General features: G+C 45.6%; 1 long non-coding RNA gene across 1 annotated transcript; it reads left to right on the top strand.

Annotated features, from left to right (window-relative positions):
* The first annotated feature begins 1,178 nt into the window (after window positions 1-1,178).
* LOC141981430 (uncharacterized) lies at window positions 1,179-8,527 on the top strand. Its single transcript, XR_012637773.1, has 3 exons — window positions 1,179-1,369; window positions 6,953-7,170; window positions 8,016-8,527. It is a non-coding gene; the product is annotated as an uncharacterized LOC141981430 (long non-coding RNA).
* The last annotated feature ends 479 nt before the right edge of the window (window positions 8,528-9,006 follow it).

Below are 9,006 nucleotides of genomic sequence, written 5' to 3'. Positions count from 1 at the left end.
AACTTTGTTTCCTTGCCTATGTTGTTTATAACACTTTATATTGTTAAACATGATCTATTCTGGTTTGTAGAGGTAGTGAAGGGGATTTCTAAAAGTGCTAAATTCTGGTTTAACTCTGCTCCCATTAAAGTCTTTTTTGATGAACTTAAAAGTTTGGGTTAAGAACTTAAGAGTTGGGATGTAGTATCCTTAACCTTCTAGAGCATCAGGCAGGCGGATGTAATGCACTCCCCAGCTCTGGAGCACTAGATAGGCAGTGGGTGCTCCAGCCCCAGAGCACCGGGTGGTGCAGCCCCAGCATCTCCAGCGCTGGGCGGCATGGCCCCAGCCACCCCAAGTTCCAGCCGCCCTAGCTCCAGAGTCTAGCCCCAGCAAGCTTCCTGGAACTTGGAGCAGCCTGCCTGGGCTGGTGCCAACTAGCTGTAAGCAGGAGAGGGTCTCGGGGGCGGGGCCATGCAGAGCTGTTTGGGGAGGCACAGCCTTCCCCAGCCTATTATACGTGCCGCCCATGGAGAGGTCACTGATACAGAGCAATATGGATGGCCTGGTAAACTGGGCACAAGCAAACAATATGCATTTAAATATAATCAGATGTAAAATTATACATCTATGAACAAAGAATACAGACCATACTTACAGGTGGGGGACTACATCTTGGGAAGCAGTGACTCTGGAAAGGACTTGGGGGTTGTGATGCTACTCCCCATATTCTTCATAAAATATTATGATATAAATATGGCATATCTAAGATGTAGTTTATGCAAGATGGGTCATGTGAGGTATCATTGGAAAGGCTATGATTTACTGAATATGATTATCCTATTTGTATGCATGTATCATTTCTGTATCTGAAGTTAGGAATATGGACTATGTATCAATTACAAAAGAGTTTGCACCTGGGGAATGCCCACCAGACAAAATGCAATCAGTCTGGCTGGTTAGTCAATGGGCCAGTAGGCGGAACAATAGGACTTTGAAGATGCTAATCTCCCACCTTCCTAAGAAGCTTTCTGGGATGCTGCCTTGACACTGCAGGGTCATGTGATCATGTCACCTGGTACTGGACCCTATCTTGGCCTACTAGTATTTTCCCACTAATAGGGGGTGGGAACCAAACTGGGAAACAAAGGATTCCCACCATATGTAAATCCAATTTAAGGCAGGGAAGTGAGTTAATCTAGGTCAGTTCTTCACTGAATCCCCACTCAAGATGACTGCTGAAAACACCTAAGACTGATCTGGGGAAGAAAGGACTGGACCCAGGCTAGAAGGTGTCTGGCCTGTGAAAGGAATACCTGGAGATCTAAGCTGCAAACAAGAGCAGTTTGTCTTCAAGAAACTCTGCAACCAGCTTAAAACAACATTTAGGGTGAGAAATTATTACTTGTATCCAGTTTCTTTAGTGTATTAAGTTTAGTTTGTGTGTTTGCTTTATTTGCTCAGTAATCTGCTTTGATCTGTTTGCTATCCCTTATAATCACTGAAAATCTATCCTTTGTAGTTAATAAGCTTGTTTTGTTTTCTCTTAACCAGTTTGTGCAATTCATAAGGGGGTGGGGGGCAAAAAGCTGTGCATATCTTCCTCCATGTTGAGGGAGGGAGCGAATTTCATAAACTTATGCTGTACAATTTTCTGTGCAGTGCAAGACAATTTGGGGTTTACACTCCAGAGGGGGTGTGCTATTGAGTGCTGGGCAATTCCCACACAGAGCTGATCTCAGTGTCTGGGTGTTTCTGCAGCTGGGTGTGGTCCTACCTGCATGTGTGCTGGAGGAGGCTTGAGGGCCTGGCTCAGCAGGGCACTGTAAGGTAACCCAGACTGGTGGGCTCAGTGGTACCCCAGTACATCAGATGGCACCCTGAAGGAGGGGGAGGCAACCTGTCACAGGGGTCATGATGGATAATCAGCTGAACATGAGCTCTCAGTGAGGCACTGCAGTCAAAAGAACTAATGTGATGCTTGGATGTATAAAGGGGAATATTGAGAGTATGAATAGAGATGTTATACTGCAAGGGGTGTCACACACTTGATATCTTGTGTAGGTGAGCTTATTGCACACACCTGGGGCTCCTTGCATCCCTCCATTTTTCCCACTTCCCTTATAAGCTTCCTTTGTGCCACCCTTCTGTCCTCTTCCCCCACCCCCATTTCAGGTACTCCCTTGAGGTCCCCCCATTCTCATCCTGCCAGGGGTTCAGAATGTCCCCCATTCTTCCTCCCCATACCAAGGCTTCCTATTCCCCACCCCACCACTTGCCAGGGGCTTTGTGCCCATCCTTCTCCCAATCCCCCCATTTACCCCCATGACAGGACCTCTTTGTGTGCCTCTTTTGCCCTCCATGCCCACCCCTTCTTGAATTGTGGACACCAGAACTGAACACAGTATTCCAGTAGCAGTCACTCCAGTGCCAAATGCAGAGATAAAATAACCTCTCTATTCCTGCTTGAGATTCCCCTGTTTATGCAGCTAAGGATCACATTAGCCCTTTTGGCCAGTGTTGCACTGGGAGTTTATGTTCAGTTGATTATCCATCACGACCCCCAAATCTTTTTCTGAGTCACTGCTTCCCAGAATAGAGTAAGCAATAGAGCAAGTATGGCCTACAGTCTTCGTTCCTAGATGTGAACATTTACATTTAACCATATTAAAATGCAAAGTGTTTGCTTTCACCCAGTTTACCAACCAATCCAGATCGCTCTGTATCAGTGACATGTCCTCTCCATTGTTTACCGCTCCCCCAATTTTTGTGTCATCTGCAAACTTTATCAGTGATTATTTTATGTATTTATTATTTCAGGTCATAGAAAAAAATGTTAAACAGCATAGGGCAAGCACCAATCCCCATGGGACCCCACCAGAAACAAATCTTTGGTTTTGTGGAACCTTATTTTTTCAACATTTAAACTTGTCTACATTAGAATTGACGTTAGCCTTTGACTTCTGAGGTGCTATGCTCAAAACATGGGGACCCTGGTCCTGCAATCAATTCCACATGGTGGATCTTTGCAGTCTTACAGAGATTGAAGTCAATGGAGCTCTGAACAGTTGCAGAAGTCCACTTACACATGTCCAGTTGCAGGATCATGCCCATAGTTATATGATCCCGGCATCAAATTGTGATTGAATTTAAAAGTGGCTATGCCTACATTATTTAGTTTTCAGAGCATTGAGTTTCTATATTTCTTAAATTCTACATGCACCTCCTAAGTTAGGCCAAAGATACAGAGCCCCAGTTGCATGACACTCTTTGCAGTAACTGCAATATCTTATATTCAATTGCCTGTAAAACTTGCTGCTAATAGAATGTAAAATATTACTATAAATTATAGTCTGAATTACAATTAAAAACACGACTAAGTGTAATCTACCTATTTAGCTGTCAATTTTCAAATTTAATTATCTTCAAAACAAAGTCAAACATATGGTATTAGGGTTGCTGGGCGTCAGGGTTGCTGGGTGTCTGTTTTTCAACCAGAACGCCCAGCCAAAAAGGACCCTGGTGGCTCCAGTCAGTACTGCTGACCAGCCTGCTTAAAGTCCGGTCAGTGGCGCAGCAGGGCTAAGGCAGGCTCCCTGCCTGCCCTGGCTCCGTGTGGCTCCCGGAAGCAGCCGGCATGTCTGGCTCCTAGGCGCAGGGGTCAAGGGGCTCCGCACGCTGCCCCCACCCTGAGCACTGGCTCCGCAGCTCCCATTGGCCGGGAACCGTCTGTGGTAAGCACCACCTGCCCAGAGCCCATACCCCAACCACCCCCTCCCCAACACCCTGCCCCAGCCCTGAGCCCCCTCCTGCAGTCCGAAACCCTCAGCCCCATCCCAGAGCCCCCTCCTGAGCTCCCCCCCCCAAGCCCCACCCCAGAGCCCACATCCCCAGCTGGAGCCCTCACCCCTTCCCACACCACAACCCCTTGCCCCAAACCTGTGAAAGTGCATGAGGGTGGGGGATGGGGGAAAGCAAGCTACAGAGGGAGGGGGGATGGAGTGAAAAGGGGTGGGAAGAGGTGTGGCTTTGGGGAAGGGGCAGGGCAAGGGTGTTTGGTTTTTATACAGTTAGAAAGTTGGCAACCCTATATGGGATAAATGCCTAAAATGTCCAAGTTTTAAAAGTTAGCCATTTTCCTTCTGGAGTTTAGCAGATCAAACATGAACACATTTGTTTGCCTAGTCTAAGAAGCTAAAACAAATCCAATTAAATACTGCAAAAAAATTAAACTTTAAACATTTACTCCTACACTGACAGTTTATATGCCATGTTTCACCCCAGAGTTAAATTGTTATGAGCAAGTTGCAAACCCCCAAAAGGAGAATTTATAGTAGAAGTCATGTCATTGTTTCAAGATGTTGGACAGCAGCTGTCAAGAATTTTTCCACATTATTTTCATTTATAATCTGGAGGCTGGAAATAAGTGTCACTTGATTGTTAATATGCCATGTCATTTGTCTTACTTTTTTTATTCTGCTATCTCAGTACACTTTGCTTACTTGCCCTTTAACCTAACTGCAAGATTTAGACAGAAATATTAATTGACAGAAGCAGTGCCTTGGAGACTAAGTGGCACAGTAGGTTAGTGCCCAAGCCTTTAACATGTGGAAACCTACAGTACGTTAAAATTCTGCTGGGGTCACAAGTGACAATAAACTTGACTGAATATTTGTCACATCACACATTCAACAGACAAGTTCCTATAAGTGACCAGAATAGGACTGGAATACTAAATTGCATGCCAACCTGTTTTGAAAAGAAGTGCCTGCACCTTTCTTGACACTTTTATTCAGTCACAGATTAAGTAGGATTTAATAATAATGTATATATGAAGAAAAGGGTAATAATTAAATTCTAGTCCAAGCACTTGTCATCTTGAGTATGTTCCCGCAATGCTCCCAAAATCATCTCTTCACACTTCATTCAAGTCCAAAATCATGTAGCTTATTTTTCTAGCTTTGCCTTATTTGCAGTGTCTTTCACAGCATTTTGCACCAAAGTTGCTAAATATAAATTGGGGTGTGGGCGGGGGGGGGGAGGGGAATCTTGTGCCAATTTCTAAGCAGTCAAGAAGGGTTTGGACTCCTGGAGTGGACTAATTCTTCATTCGATAGGAAATGGCACTGACTCAGGTCTTTCCTAATGTCCTTGCAATACATAAATAGGTTTTATTAGTACTTTAAGGAAAAATGGAAAAGCCACGTATCTCACTCCTTTTTCTCATACAGAAGTTGAAACTGAGCAAACACATACAAATATCATTTTCAACATTCTAAAAGAAATTATTAGTCAGCATGTCAGAGGAAGGTTTACAACATTTCTCACCTGTTCTTTGCTGCTTTTGGCAGGAGTTTATGGAGGAGATGGTATGATGGGATAACATGATTTTGGCAATTAATTGATCTTTAACTATTCATGGTAAATAGGCCCAATGGTGAGTGATGGGATGTTAAATGGGGTGGAATCTGAGTTACTACAGAGAATTCTCTCCTGTGTATCTGGCTGGTGAATCTTGCTCACGTGCTCAGGGTTCAGCTGATTGCCATATTTGGGGTCGGGAAGGAATTTTCCTCCAGGGCAAATTGGAAGAGGCCCTGGGGGGTTTTCGCCTTCCTCTGCAGCATGGTGCACAGGTCACTTGCTGGAGGATTCTCTGCATCTCGAAGTCTTTAAACCACGATTAGAGGACTTCAATAGCTCAGACATAGGTGAGAGGTTTATTGCAGGAGTGGGTGGGTGAGATTCTGTGGCCTGCATTGTGCAGGAGGTCAGACTAGATGATCATAATGGTCCCTTCTGACCTTAATGTCTATGAGGTCAGGGTAATTAATTACTACAGCTTTTCACATACAGTAAAAGCTGTGTTCTGTCCCTTTACCAATCGGAAAGCTCTAGAAACTGGCATTTCTGATATCTATCAATACAAACTTTCAATCTAGTAGCCAGGACTGATGCCAAAGCTATTTGGGACCTGAGTATTTCCAAGAGCAGTCGGACTAGGCTTGAGTTAGCCAAGAAGAGCTGAATGCTAGTCTTTCTGTTTGTATCTGCCATTGTGATTGGTCAGTTTATTACTCAGTGTATTGTCCAGTGTGTTTATAATAAAGTATCAACATCACCGTACCATTATGGCATCCAAAATACCAATGAAAAGCAAAGGTGAGAAGCATAAGAGAATTGTGTTGACACTAAAACAGAAAATAGATATTTGTACACATCTTGAAAACGGCGAGAATAGGAATGTTTGTTCATTTTATTGTATTCTAATTCTTTGAAATTTGGTAATCCATTGGTAAGTATAACTCTACCCTGGTCTACACTATGGGGTTAGGTTGAATTTAGCTGCATGAGGTCGATTTTTTTAAAATGAATGCGTCTACACAACCAACCCCGTTCCAGCGACCTAAAGGACTCTTAAAATCGACTTCTGTACTCCTACCCGGTGAGGGGAGTAGCGCTAAAATCGACCTTGCTGGGTTGAATTTGGGGTAGTGCAGACGCAATTCGGCAGTGTTGGCCTCCAGGAGCTAACCCAGAGTGCTCCAAAGTGACCACTCTGGACAGCACTTTGAACTCTGATGCACTAGCCAGGTACACAGGAAAACCCCAGGAACTTTTGAATTTAATTTCCTGTTTGGTCAGCGTGGCGAGCTCAGCAGCACAGGTGACCATGCAGTCCCCCCAGAATCACAAATGGGCTCCAGGATGAATCTAAAGGGAGACACTGGATCTGATTGCTATATGGGGAGAAGAATCTGTGCAGCCAAACTCCGAACAAAAAGAAATGCTAATATGTATGCCAAAATCGCACAGGGCATGGTGGAGAGAGGCTACAACAGGGACACACAGCAGTGCCACGTGAACGTTAAGGAGCTCAGGCAAGCCTACCAAAAGACAAAGGAGGCAAACGGTCACTCCAGGTCAGAGCCCCATACATGCCGCTTCTATGATCAGCTGTATGCCATTCTAGGAGGGGACCCTAACACCACCCCACCACTGTCCATGGACACCTGCAATGGGGAAGTCTCACACAACAGGGAGGAGGATTTTGTGATTATGGAGGAGGAGAATGCGCAGCAGGCAAGCGGTGAATCCGTTCTCCCGGCAGCCAGGACCTATACATCACCCTGGAGCCAATACCCTCCCAAGGCGGGATCCCCAACCCTGAAGCCGGAGAAGGCAGCTCTGGTGAGTGCACATTTGTAACTACAGTACACGGTTTAAAAGCAATAGTGTTTGTTTGATTTGCCCTGAAGAATTGGGATGCATTCGCGGCCAGTACAGCTACTGGAAAAGTCTGCTCAAATGTCTGGGGATGGAGCGGGAATCCTCCAGGGACATCTCCATGAAGCTGTCCTGGAGGTACTCTGAAAGTATTCTGGAATCATTACAGCACAAAGCATAGCAGCGAATGGTCCTGGATTTTGGTCTCATTCAAGCAACATTCGGTCTATATCTTTCTGTGTTAGCCTCAGGAGAGTAATATCATTCATGGTCACCTGGTTGAAATAGGGGAATTTTTGTAAGGGAACAGTAAAAGGATCCCGTTCATGCTTGGTTGTTGTGCTTGGCTGAAAGGGATCATCCCGGAGAATAGCCACACGGCGGGGGGAGGGGTGAAGGGATCATCTCAGAAAATAGCCATGCAATGGGGTGGGGGTGGGGGAGGGGTGTGCTGCACATTCACCCGAAAACCACAGCCCCTCCTTTTAAATGTGAAACCCAACCGGCATTGCTTGCTATGGGAAAGGATGGCACTGCAGTTTGAAACCATTCCCACATGTTATGAAGGTGTAAGAAGCCAACCCTGCGTACTAAAAGGCTTACCATGGCTGCCTGGAAACCAAATTCTGTTGCCCAGCCGTGTGTGATGTGTCACCATACCGGCAGGCGCTGAATATAAAAGGCAAAATGCAACCTTGTACCTAAAGCACCTGTACTGTGAGTTGCTTGATTCACTGTGAAAGAGTCTCCCTTTTGCTCTCAGAAATGTATCTTCTTAAATTTTACTCTCCCTTTTTATCCCCCCGCAGGTGCAAATGTTTCTATGCTCCCCCTATCATCTCCGTCCCTGAAGTTATCGCAGATTAGAAGGTGGGGGAAAAAAAGCACTCGCAATGACATGTTTTCCAAGCTCATGCAGTCCTCCCACACTGATAGGGCACAGCTTAATGTATGGAGGCATTCAGTGGCAGAGGCCAGGAAAGCATTAAGTGAACACGAAGAGCAGAGGCAGGAGGTGATGCTGAGGCTAATGGGGGAGCAAACACACATGATGAAGTGTCTGTTGGAGCTGCAGGAAAGTCAACAAGAGCACAGACCCCCGCTGCATCCATTGTACAACTGCTTCACCTCCTCCCCAAGTTCTATATCTTCCTCACCCAGACAACCAAGAATGTGGCGGGAGGCTTCGGGCACCCAGCCACTCTACTCCAGAGGGTGGCCCACGCAACAGAAGGCTTTCATTCAAACAGTTTTGATTTGTAGTGTGGTCACAATAAGCAATGTGGCCTTGTCCTTCCCTCCTCCCACACCCCACCCCACCCAGGCTACCTTGTCAGTTATCTCAGTTTGTTTTAATTAATAAAAGGAGAACGCTTGGTTTCAAAACAATCGTTACTTTATTTCCTTTGCCAGCTGTGATCGAAGGGGGGAGAGTGGTTGGCTTACAGGGAATTAAAATCAACAAAGGGGGTGGATTTGCATCAAGGAGAAACACACACAGCTTTCACACCGTGGCCTGGCCAGTCATGAAACTGGTTTTCAAAACCTCTCTGATGCGCAGCATGCCTAGCTGTGCTCTTCTAATAGCCCTGGTGTCTGGCCACTCAAAATCAGCTGCCAGGTGATTTTTGCCTCAACCTCCCACCCCGCAATAATCATCTCCCCCTTACTCTCACAGATATTATGGAGCACACAACAAGCAGCAATAACAATGGGAATGCTGGTTGCACCGAGGTCTAACCTAGTCAGCAAACAGCTCCAGTGAGCTTTTAAACGTCCAAAGGCACATTCTACCACCAT

The sequence above is a fragment of the Natator depressus genome, chromosome 2 (assembly GCF_965152275.1).
Source record: "Natator depressus isolate rNatDep1 chromosome 2, rNatDep2.hap1, whole genome shotgun sequence".
Lineage (NCBI taxonomy): Eukaryota > Metazoa > Chordata > Testudines > Cheloniidae > Natator > Natator depressus.
Note: the sequence above shows the minus strand (reverse complement) of the source record. Positions and strands in the feature narration are given on the sequence as shown.